Below are 12,863 nucleotides of genomic sequence, written 5' to 3'. Positions count from 1 at the left end.
ATCAGCTGGGGTCCCCAGTTCCCTGGATGGTCGTCTGTAACAAAAAACTCCCTCTCCCATTCCCTCGTTAAACCAATAACACCCAGGGACACTGTGTCCCACCCCCTCTGCATGCAAACCCAGAAAGCCCCCCATAGGAAACAAGGAACAACCAAGAAAACCCCCCATGTCGTTACACAGGGAACTCAGCAGATGACCAGCTTAAACACAAAAAGGAAGCTTACAAGAAGTGGAAACTTGGACAGATGACTAGGGAGGAGTATAAAAACATTGCTTGAGCATGCAGGGGTGTAATCAGGAAGGCCAAAGCACAAATGGAGTTGCAGCTAGCAAGGGATGTGAAAGGTAACAAGAAGGTTTTCGACAGGTATGTTAACATCAAGAAGAAGGTCAGGGAAAGCGTGGGACCCTTACTGAATGGGGAAGGCAACCTAGTGACAGATGATGTGGAAAAAGCTGAAGTATTCAATGCTTTTTTTTGCCTTGGTCTTCACAGAGAAGGTCAGCTCCCAGACTGCTGTATTGGGCAGCACAGTATAGGGAGGACATTAGCAGCACTCATTGGTGAAAGAACAGGTTAAGGACTATTTTAAAAAGCTGGACGTGCACAAGTCCATGGCTCCAGATATAACGCATCCGAGAGTGCTGAGGAACTTGGCTGATGTGATTGCAGAGCCGTTGGCCATTATCTCTGAAAACTCGTGGCTATTGGGGGAGGTCCCGGACGATTGGAAAAAGGCAAATATAGTGTCCATCTTTTAAAAAGGGAAGAACAAGAATCCGGGAAAATACAGACTGGTCAGCCTCACCTCTATCCCTGGAAAAAACATGGAGCAGGTCCTCAAAGAATCCATTTTGAAGCACTTGGAGGAGAGGAAGGTGATCAGGAACAGTCAACATGGATTCACCAAGGGCAAGTCATGCCTGACCAACCTGATTGCCTTCTATGATGAGATTACTGGTTCTTTGTTGATATGTGGAAAGCGTTGGATGTCATATACCTTGACTTCAGCAAAGCTTTTGATACGGTCTCCCACAATATTGTTGCCAGCAAGTTAAGGAAGTATGGATTGGATTAATGGACTATAAGGTGGATAGAAAGCTGGCTAGATTGTCAGGCTCAACGGGTAGTGATCAGTGTCTAGTTGGCAGCCAGTATCAAGTGGAGTGCCCCAGTGATAGGTCCTAGGGTCAGTTTTGTTCAGCATCTTCATTAATGATCTGGATAATGGGATGGATTGCACCCTCAGCAAGTTCGCATATGACACTAAGTTGAGGGGAGAGGTAGATACGCTGGAGGGTAGGGATCGTTTCAGAGTGACCTAGACAAACTGGAGGATTGGGCCAAAAGAAATCTGATGAGGTTCAACACGGACAAGTGCAGAGTCCTGCACTTAGGACGAAAGAATCCCATGCACTGCTACAGGCTGGGGACTGACTGGCTAAGCAGCAGATCTGCAGAAAAGGACCTTAGGATTACAGTGGACGAGAAGCTGGATATGAGTCAGCAGTGTGCCCCTGTTGCCAAGAAGGCTAACGGCATATTGGGCTGCATCAGTAGGAGCATTGCCAGCAGATCGAGGGAAGTGATTATTCCCCTCTGTTCGGCACTGGTCAGGCCACATCTGGAATATTGTAACCAGTTTTGCCCCCCCCCCACTACAGAAAGGATGTGGACAAATTGGAGAGAGTCCATCAGAGGGCAACGAAAATGATTAGGGGGCTGGGGCACATGACTTATGAGGGGGAACTGGGCTTATTTAGTCTTCAGAAGAGAAGAGTGAGCAGGAATTTGAAAGCAGCCTTCAACTACCTGAAAGGGTGGGGGGGTTCCAAAGAGGATGGAGCTTGGCTGTTCTCAGTGGTGGCAGATGACAGAACAAGGTGCAATGGTCTCAAGTTGCAGTGGGGGAGGTATAGGTTGGATATTAGAAAACACTATTTCACTAGGAGGGTGGTGAAGCACTGGAATGGGTTACTTGGGGGTAGGGGTGTGGAATCTCCATCCTTAGAGGTTTTTAAGGCCCAGCTTGACAAAGCCCTGGCTGGGATGATTTAGTGGGGTTGGTCCTGCTTTGAACAGGGGGTTGCACTAGATGGCCTCCTGAGGTCTCTTCCAACCCTAATCTTCTATGATTCTACCCCCTCCCTGCACCCTGAGCTACCTGCACACAGCCCCTAATTACCCCCTTCCCTGCACCAAGCTACTCCTTCCCTGCACCCTGAGCTACCCCTCTGCCCGCACACAGCCCTTAGCTACTGTGACACTCTGTACCACGGGGGAACACCCTACAACCCCATGTTCATCTTTATAAAATGATTGTGTGGTATCCAATGCAAAGTTTGTCATGTTGGGTGTCTTCGGAAGGTTCATGATGCACTGAACATGGTTGTTATAGTGATGTTATAGTAATTGTAACAGTAATGTTATAGGTTATAATTTCATGTATATAGTTATGAGACTGAAAATGTATCCTCATGGTCCATGCAAAAACTCTCCAAGATTTGAGAGGCAGTTCACACCTCATCAGAGCAGGTATGGGACAAATCCAGCCCAGCCTCACAGGAACAAAGGACACTAGTCCAGGCAGCAACAAAAGAATCTGTTAGATTCTCGAGGGAGTCACCTCCCTTCCTTTGGTCAGTTTGGAACTGCAATGAGGTAATGCTCATCTGACTCTGAAGAGGGGCGGGGGGCAAAGCCAAGAGGGAAGAAAGGACATGATAAAAGGGAGAGACATTTACCATGCTCTTTCTCTCGCTTCCACCTACATCTACAGACACCACACCAAGTGACTGAAGTGCTGATCAAAGGGGAGAGCCTGAGTGAAGAACAACCAGATAGCCTGTGGTGAGAAGCATCTAAGTTTGTAAGGACATTGAACGTGTTAAGATCAACTTAGAATGTGTTTTGCTTTTATTTCATTTGACCAAATCTGACTTATGTTTTGACTTATAATCACTTAAAATCTGTCTTTCATAGTTAATACATTTGTTTGTTTATTCTCCCTGAAGCAGTTTGTTTGGTTTGAAGCATGTCAGAGACTCCCCTTGGGATAACAAGCCTGGTACATATCAATTTCTTTGTTAAATTGACAAACTCATATAAGCTTGCAGTGTCCAGTGGGCATAACTAGGGTTGTGTCTGGGACCGGAGATATTGGCTAGTGTCATTTGGTTGCACAATCCAAGGAGCAGCTTACGTGCCAGAGGCTGTGCGTGAACAGCCCAGGAGTGGGGGTTCTCACAGCAGAGCAGGGTAAGGCTGGCTCCCAGAGTCAAAGATTGGAGTGACCTAGCAGATCACCGGTCCAGATAACACCCGAGGGGAACGTCACAGCTACCCCCTCCCTGCACCCTGAGCTATTCCCTGTCTGCACACAGCCCCTAGCAACCCCCTTCACCTTGCTACCTCCTGGCTGCACACAGCCCCTAGCAACTCCCTGCACCCTGAGCTACCCCCTGCCCACACACAGCCCCTAGCTATCCCCCACATGCACCTGAGCTGTTTTCAAACTTTTTGAGCTGAGCCCCTCATCTTTGAGTTATAATTTTTGGTTGTGTCCCCTTCCCACAACCCAGACAGGTGGGTGGCCTTCTGAGGAGAGTCAGGGGGTGGAGGTGGCGCTCCCTCCTCGGACTCTGCTGTGTGGAGCTGGCTTGACCCCCACTGGCTCCTGCCCAACCAAAATAGAAGTCAAACTACACCTATTCCTGAATCCCCCCTCCCCCCACTGGCCCAGAGCCCAGAGTCCCGTCCCCCCCTTCCCACTGAGCCCTGGAGTTTTTATAGCATGTTCGGGGCAGGGGGCTCAGAAAGAAAATGGTTGAGAACCCCTGCCCTAGAGGCTACTCGAATACTATTAATAATCTTTGTTTGATCTTTGTTTGTGGAAACAGGTGGTGTCCTATAAAATTGAGTGGAAGCTGCCTACAGCTCTCATTTTAGGGGCCGCATGCTGAGTAATAACATGAAAAAACTCCATGCTTGTAGAACCAAACTGGCTCTTTAGTAAGCAAACTATTATTGACTGATGCAGTGGTAGTTGGCATTCTAGCCATGTGCACACAGACTGTCTTCCTGGTGCCTCCTCCCTCCTGCAACCTGGGCCCCCGCTCCACATTGCATTTCATACTCCTTTATCTGTTCTTCTGCACAGGTCTCTTATCAGACCTAAAATAAAAGCTGCTCCTTGTAGGGCTTTGCACTTGAGTTAAAATTTTAGTGAAGATAAAGTGGTTTTTCACATGTTAGCAGGTCATGTTAACGACTATGGGGCAACATAGGGTGTATTTTGGCCTGGGAACTTTTATGAACATAACAGACTGCCTTGTCTTCCCTAGGATCTCAACTCATATTAGTTACCTTCAGTTAAGAACATGTCCTCTTTCCCTAGCGAAGGTACGATCTACACTCCACTCTGTAATAAAGAACTGTTATCTATACAGGCCAAGAACAGGTTGTCTGGTCAGTATTTTGTTGTGTAGTGAGCCAGTCAATGCCTGGCTCATATCTGTTGTTACTGCCATGTCTTGTGAGTTGAACACCCCGGATTCCAGTTTGAGAAGTTCCTCAGCCATCCCATCTGAAGCCCCATCTGACCCCATCAATGGAGTTGGATCAGACCTATCCAGAGGCTTGTCAGCCACCGCGGACTGAATGACATTTAAGTGTAACTGGTAGAACTATGCTGCTTTGGCATGTGACCTTTTATTTTAAACCAAAATAGCTACCCTAGTACCACCCCACATTGTGGGTGCAGCTAGGCTGGTACAAAGGGACCTGAGTGTGGTGTAGCCTGTTCCCCTTCCTGTATAAGAATAGCTCTACTGGTATAAGCACCTTTTGATATTGGTCTCACGGCATCACCACTACAGTGTTTTGCCACTGCACCCGTGCCAGGAGAGTTAAAGCAGTACAGCTTGGGGGTTTTGCCCTTTGCTTGCTCCCCCCCCACCACCGCCCCCATCTTTTCTGTACTGCAGAGACTTCACATACTTCTATCCCCTTCCTCCATCTGCCTCCAAGGCAGCTGGGCATGCCTTCCTGATGTATAAGATATCACCCCTTCTCCTTTCCCCCCGCTCCTGGTCAGATCACACCATTCTCTACAGCCATCTAGGGTGGCCAGGTGTCCAAAGTCAGTACTGCTGACCGAACACCAAAAGTCTGGTTACTGCAGTAATTGCAATCGGCCTCTGCCACTGGGAGGGAGGAAGAGCTGAGAGCAGCTGCTGCTGGAGGAAGTGGCTCCCGGCTCTGGCGGAGAGGTAGGTACCGGCACCTCCCGGGGGAGGGATCCTGACAGTGCGCAGCATTTGAGGAGCAGAGCCGGCAGCCAGACTCGCTCCCTGTGACATCCCGTCCTGCCTTCTCAGCCTCTGGGGCCCCAGCTCTCTCCATCCCCTTGCTTCAGGGACTGACCCCTGTTTTCACCCTGCCATGCTTCAATTGCCCCCAGTCCCTTGCTCAGGGCACCAACCCCCCCTCCGTCCTGCTCTGCCCCAATTGTCCCTGGCCTCTCACTCAGGGGACTGACACTCCCTTCTACCCTGCCGTGTCCTGATTGGGCAGGCAGGCAGGCTCCACGCCAGCTTCTCCCAGCCCAGTTCTGCAGGCGGCCAGTGAGTCCTGGGGGAGGTGGTGGAGCGAGCGTCAGGAGGCCTGTAGTGTCCAGTTTAGGAAAGTTGGTAACCCTGCAGCCAGCCAGGCATATGTGCTATCCATCCCCGTTAGAGCTCTGCTCAGACAATGAGACTTCTAGTTCTTCCTGCTTGTGGCTGGAGTGCTCAGACTCTCAGCTTCTGTTTTGCTTTTTCTCTCATCAGCCAGCCCCAGTTCAGCTCAATTACTTTATACCCTTATACAAAACAATCTTATGTGGTGACCTCCAAGCCCTTGATAAAGTAGCATTATCGTTGTCATATAACAGCTGTGGGCTGCTATAAAAGTACAACTGGGTTCAGAAAAGAATGACGTAAGTTCACGGAGGAAGGTCCAGCAATGGCTGTTAGCCAGAATGGTCAGGGATGCAGCCCCATGCTCTGGATGTCCCTAAACCTCTGGCTGCCAGAAGCTGGGTCTGGATGACAGGGGATGGAACACTCGATCATTACCTGTTCTGTTCGTTCCCTCTGAAGCACCTGGCACCGGTCGCTGTCAGTGGCAAGCCATTTGGCTAGATGGACCATTGGTCTGACCAAGTATGGCCGTTCTTATGTTCTTCTGGCTGACTAGGCACTACAGAACACAAGGAGGTCGGAGATTCCTTTCCCCCGTCCCTGCTGTGCTGCAGAGCAGAGCCCCTCCATTCCAGCTTTACTCCGGCACCTGAAAGCCAAATAGCTGTTATGAAAGGCTGGGGTGGGTCTATCCTCCCGTGAGCCTAGGTAAGGGCAAGTTGCACTTTGCTCCTGGAAATGAGGGTTATACAGGTTATAACCTTGCGTGATGTGTCAACACTCACACCCAGGGAGTGAGCCAAACTCAAGAACTTTCCTATAGTGTGAGGAAAAATGTAGTCATGCGAACGCTGCATTAACCAACATTCCTAAAACAGAAACCTTTCTTGAGCCATGAGGGTTTTCCACTGGCATGAAGTGTGCAAGCCAGCCCGGTGCAAACAACAGGACAGAAAATGGCAACTAAAGCCCCATGGAGGAAGTGAGCTTCCAGCGTATACAGCATAGCTGTCTAGAGCAAAATTGCATTCGTGACTTGTCTCTCTAGAATGTGTGTCGTGGCATCTGTCTTCCTCAGCAAAATGAATGCTTTCACTGGGGAAGGTTTCAGAGTAACAGCCATGTTAGACAGTATTCGCAAAAAGAAAAGGAGTACTTGTGGCACCTTAGAGACTAATCAATTTATCTGAGCATAAGCTTTCGTGAGCTACAGCTCACTTCAGCATACTGTGGAAAATACAGAATATGTTTTTAAACACACAAACCATGAAAAAATGGGTGATTATCACTACAAAAGGTTTTCTCTCCCCCCCCCCCCCCTACTCTCCTGCTGGTAATAGCTTATCTAAAGTGATCACTCTCCTTACAATGTGTATGATAATCAAGGTGGCCATTTCCAGCACAAATCCAGGGTTTAACAAGAACATCTGAGGAAGGGGGGGTGGGGAGGGGGAAGGAATAAGCAAGGGGAAATAGGTTACTTTTTATAATGACTCAACCATTCCCAGTCTCTATTCAAGCCTAAATTAATTGTATCCAATTTGCAAATTAATTCCAATTCAGCAGGCTCTCGCTGGAGTCTGTTTTCGAATTTTTTTTGTTGAAGGATAGTCGCTTTGAGATCAGAAATTGAGTGACCGGAGAGATTGAAGTGTTCTCCGACTGGTTTTTGAATTTATAATTCTTGACATCTGATTTGTGTCCATTTATTCTTTTACGTAGAGACTGTCCAGTTTGCCCAATGTACATGGCAGAGGGGCATTGCTGGCACATGATGGCATATATCACATTGGGGTAGACTCTAACAAAGGATAGAGGCAATGCGGTCTACTGGGTAGGGCACTGCTTGGGGAGGCAGGAGACCTGGGCTCTGTTCCCAATTCCTACATGTGACCTTGGGCAAGTGACTGCCCTGTTCTGTGCTTCTGTTCCCCCACCCATTCTGTCTCTGCCTCATCTATTTAGACTAGGGCTGTCGATTAATTGCAGTTAACTCATGTGATTAACGAAAAAAAATTAACTGCAATTAAAAAAATTAATCGCAATTAATTGCACTGTTAAACAATAGAATACCAATTGAAATGTATTAAATATTTTTGGATGTTTTTCTACATTTTCAAACATATTAATTTCTATTACAACACAGAATACAAAGTGTACAGTGCTGACTTTAAATTATTATTTTTATTACAAATATTTGCACTGTAAAAATGATAAAATAGTATTTTTGAAGTCACCTCATACAAGTATTGTAGTGCAATGTCTTTATCGTGAAAGTGTAACTTACAAATGTAGATTTTTTTATTGTTACATAACTGCACTCAGAAACAAAACAATGGAAAACTTTAGAGCCTACAAGTCCACTCAGTCCTTCTTCTTGTTCAACCAATCACTAAGGCAAACAAGTTTGTTTACATTTACAGGAGATAATCCTGGCTGCTTCTTATTTACAATGTCACCTGAAAGTGAGAACAGGTGTTTGCATGGCACTTTTGTAGCCAGTGTTGCAAGATATTTACGTACCAGATATGCTAAACATTCATATGCCCCTTCATGCTTCTGCCACCATCCCAGAGGACATGCTTCTATGCTGATAATCCTTGTTTAAAAAAAAATGTGTTAATTACATTTGTGACTGAACTCCTTGGGGGAGAATTGTATGTCTCCTGTTCTGTTTTACCTGCATTCTACCATATATTTCATGTTATAGCAGTCTCGGATGATGACCCAGCACATGTTCATTTTAAGAACACTTTCACAGCAGATTTGACAAAATGCAAAGAAGGTACCAATATGAGATTTCTAAGGATAGATATGGCACTCAACCCAAGGTTTAAGAATCTGAAGTGCCTTGCAAAATCTGAGCGGGATGAGGTGTGGAGCATGCTTTCAGATGTCTTAAAACAGTAACGCTCAAATGCGGAAACTACAGAATCCGAACCACCAAAAAAGAAAATCAACCTTTTGCTGGTGGCATCTGAATCAGATGATGAAAATGAACATGCACTGGCTCTGCTTTGAATCATTATCGAGCAGAACCCGTCATCGGCGTAGGCCCATGTTCTCTGGAATGGATCTTTAGCGCATCTTGCTATGAAATATGTTGTGACGCTGACTACAACAGTGCCATGCGAACGCCTCTTCTCACTTGAGGTGACATTGTACACAAGAAGTGGGCAGCATTATCTCCTGTAATTTGTAACCAGATTTGTTTGAGCGATTGGCTGAAGTAGGACTGAGTAGACTTGTAGGCTCTACTGTTTTACACTGTTTTATTTTTGAATGCAGTTATTTTTTGTACATAAATCTATATTTGTAAGTTCAACTTTCATGATAAAGAGATTGCCCTACAGCACTTGTATTAGGTGAATTGAAATATACTATTTCTTTTGTTTTTTACAGTGCAAATATTTGTAATCAATTAAAGTAAGCACCCTGCACTTTGTATTCTGTGTTGTAATTGAAGTCAATATATTTGAATATATAGAAAACATTCACAAATATTTAAATAAATGATATTGTTTAACAGTGCGATTAATCACAATAATTTTTTTTAAATTGCTTGACAGCCCAAATTTAGACAGTAAGGCCCAGATCTGCAAAGGCAGGTAGGCATCTTTCAATGGGAGTTAGGTGCCTAAATACCTTTGAGGATCTGGCCATAAGCTCTTTGGGGCAGGGTCTGTCTCTCACTGTGTGCTTGTACAGTCCCCAGCACCATGGGGCAAGGACCATGTCTTTGTTCCAGGTTTGCACAGCACCTAGCACGATGGGATTCTGGGCCATGACTGGGGCTCCTAGGTGCTACTGCAATGCTAAGCATCCAGTGAGATACCTAGTGTACATCAATCACACTGGATACAAGCTGCAGAGAGGCTTTACGAGTGATGCTCAACCTCCTGGATCCTCCTTCACCACCTTGACCCTTGCACAGAGGGTTTGTGCTGGAGTCAGGGCTGGGGGAGCGTGGGCTGGGAAGTGAAGAATGCAGGGGAAGCCAGAATGCAGCCAAATGCCATTGGATTGGCAGGTCGGGCTCCTTCCCATCTTCCTGGCCTCCAGTAAGAGGGAATTGGAACCTAGCCTGTCAGTCCTGGGGTGATGAGGCACCTGGCCAGCGATCTCATAATAACAGAGCAAAGAGGGGGCCTGTCCCAGGTATTTCTCATTCCCATTCTCCACTGCAGCTTGTGGGACTCCACCTAGGAGTAGCAATACACTTTGCATTAACCGGGACTCCGAATCTGGGTTAAAAGCTACAGTTGAGGAACAACAATGACTGGGCAATTAACAGGGCCTAATCCTGGCGCATGCACGTGTGCACACAGACACACATCTGCCTTTGTCTCCCTCAAGTTACAGAAGGGGGCACAGGATTTAACTATGGGATAAGGACCAAATAATGCTTATGTTTGCAATGCCCCCAAAGAGACATGCACCTCTGAAGCACCTGGCACCGATCGCTGTCAGTGGCAAGCCGTTTGGCTAGATGGACCATTGGTCTGACCAAGTATGGCCGTTCTTATATTCTTCTGGCTGGCTAGGCACTACAGAACACAAGGAGGTGGGAGATTCCTTTCCCCCGTCCCTGCTGTGCTGCAGAGCAGAGCCCCTCCATTCCAGCTTTGCTCCGGCAGCTGAAAGCCAAATAGCTGTTATAAAAGGCTGGGGTGGGTCTATCCTCCCGCGAGCCTAGGCAAGGGCAAGCTGCACTTTGCTCCTGGAAATGAGGGTTATACAGGTTATAGAGGAAGTACTGGGGCAATGAACTTCAGATTTTAGGAGAAAGAGGAAGTCAAGTCACAAACAGAACAAAGAATAAAGTTTAAATGCGGTTCTGCTCTGAAATGTGACTGTGAAAATGCCACCCTTACACTCCGGGAACAGAATTGCTGAGTATCAGTGTCAGAGCTGCTGATCTCAGGGAGGTGGAAAATAGGTCTTTACTGCTCTGCATTTGCAGAGTCAACACTGCTGAGCAGGGGGAAGTGGAGTCTTCCTTCTTGTGCATCAACAGAATGGTTTATGTAATTGGATGCACGTGTGGAAGCCCAGTGACAGCCAGGGTGTGGCAGATATAATCTGGGCCACAGAAGCTTTACCATCAGTGATGATGGGAAAGGTAGAAAAGACTCCCTAGCTTGTCTCTCAGAGCCCAGGCTGAGTTTGCAGAGCTGGTGGTTAGAAGAAGCATCTTTGTACTTGTAAACTGAGTGCATTTGGTCTGGAGTTGCTGAGGGACAATAAAACCAAAGCTAGTGGTAGTTGGTAGATAAACCTAGATAATTTAGGGGGAAATGTACATTTGCCAATCACAATAGGAATCCTTACCTGAAATCAGGAGAGCAAACAGCCCATGGAAACCATTTATTTATAAAGGCATAGTTTTTCTCTGCAGTGTTTGAAACTCAGACAATCCAGCAGCCTAATAATGAAGGATGTGAGACTGAAACTGACTAGTCTGCTTTCCTGACTTCTCCAAGCTGGTTAAAGTGTAACAAGTAAAAACACTTGCATAAACAGCCAAACATAAATTGGAGCTTTAAAAGACTTTGGCCTACATTCAGTCTGTCAGTTTCTAGCAGCATAAACTCCTGCACAGAAAGCCCACTGGAGGCAGCTGTAGTGATGTAAAGTGGATGCAAGTACTCCAGCCAGTGCCAGGACATAGGCAGCTGCAGGGAGCCAGTACTTCCCAAAAAGTGAGTGGTGCTGAGCTGAGCAGAGGGAGGGCGTGGCAGGGACAGAAAGCAGGGAATGCCCTGCTGCAGGCCTTGTCCGTAGACAAACAGCCCAGGCACTCCAGAGGAAACGGTGAAGGTGGTAACAGGTGAGTCTACTTTGGGACATAACGTGTGCATGCAAGAGAGAGAGAAAGTGTACACTACAGACTTCTGCTGGCCTAGCTCTGTCAATCAGAAATGTGATTCCCTGACTGACACAGCTGTGCTGGCAAAAGCCCCTAGCATAGACACAGTTATGCAGGCAGAGCTGTGCTTTTATGGCGTAGCTTGTGTTTTTCTGGACGGTGGAATAAACTACACCAGTAGAGGCTACGCTGACACTAGCAGCCCTTTGCTGGTGTATTGTACTGGCACAGCTATGCTGGCAAAAGCTCCTAGTGCACCTTGATTATCACACACATTGTAAGGAGAGTGATCACTTTAGATAAGCTGTTACCAGCAGGAGAGTGGGGTGGGGGGAGAGAAATCCTTTTGTGGTGATAAACACCCATTTTTTCATGGTTTGTGTGTATAAAAACATCTTCTGTATTTTCCACAGTATGCAACATTAGCTTTAATAAAAAAATTTAAATTGTTCTTCACATCATCAGCTTCCTCCCGCGGGACAGGATGGAAGGAGACTCAAGACCAGGTGAGCCCTGCATTATAAGCAGTTTCTCCATGTATAAGCAAAAACAAAAGGAGTACTTGTGGCACCTTAGAGACTGTGCATCCGATGAAGTGAGCTGTAGCTCACGAAAGCTTATGCTCAAATAAATTGGTTAGTCTCTAAGGTGCCACAAGTACTCCTTTTCTTATTTCTATAGCACCATTCATCCCAAAATACGTTACAGTCTTGAACTGCTCTCCAGTCTACATACGGGGCTCACTTCATCCGCCTCAGAAATGCAGCCACCTCTGGGGTAGAGCACGGCAACTGTTTAATAGGATAAGGAGTCAAGAATACCGTATCCACTCTGAAGTGGAATTCAGGGACGCAGAAAGTAATTTGGGGTTGAAATGTAGCCAGGACATGAGCTAACACCTTTAGTCTTGCAAAGGGTGATGGGAAATGCTGAGGGGCCCTAGCCAGCCAGAACCTCAGTTTCACACCTCAGGTGAAAAGAACTCTGCTGTCTAACGCCATGCAGGGCACTGAGTGACCCTGAGCAAAGGGCCCCTTCTCCTCTACTGAGCCATCCTGCAGCATGGTACCCTGTAGCACAGTGCCGGCGCGGGGCGGGGAACACCACCTATTGAATCACCACCAACAATTCTGCAGCGTAGCCTCGTGAGCCAATGTGTTCCTTGTACATCTCCCAGCTAAGTCTCAAACAGCCCAACCCTGCTCAGCTAACGAGATGTGACACGACCACTCCCAGAGGTATCATGGCTTCAGGTGTACCACGAGCAGCACCCAGAGTGGGGAGTGAGGTCCATCAAGGGGTGGACAGCCCC

Source organism: Lepidochelys kempii, chromosome 7, assembly GCF_965140265.1.
Source record: "Lepidochelys kempii isolate rLepKem1 chromosome 7, rLepKem1.hap2, whole genome shotgun sequence".
Classification (NCBI taxonomy): domain Eukaryota; kingdom Metazoa; phylum Chordata; order Testudines; family Cheloniidae; genus Lepidochelys; species Lepidochelys kempii.
This window is presented reverse-complemented; position numbering follows the sequence as displayed.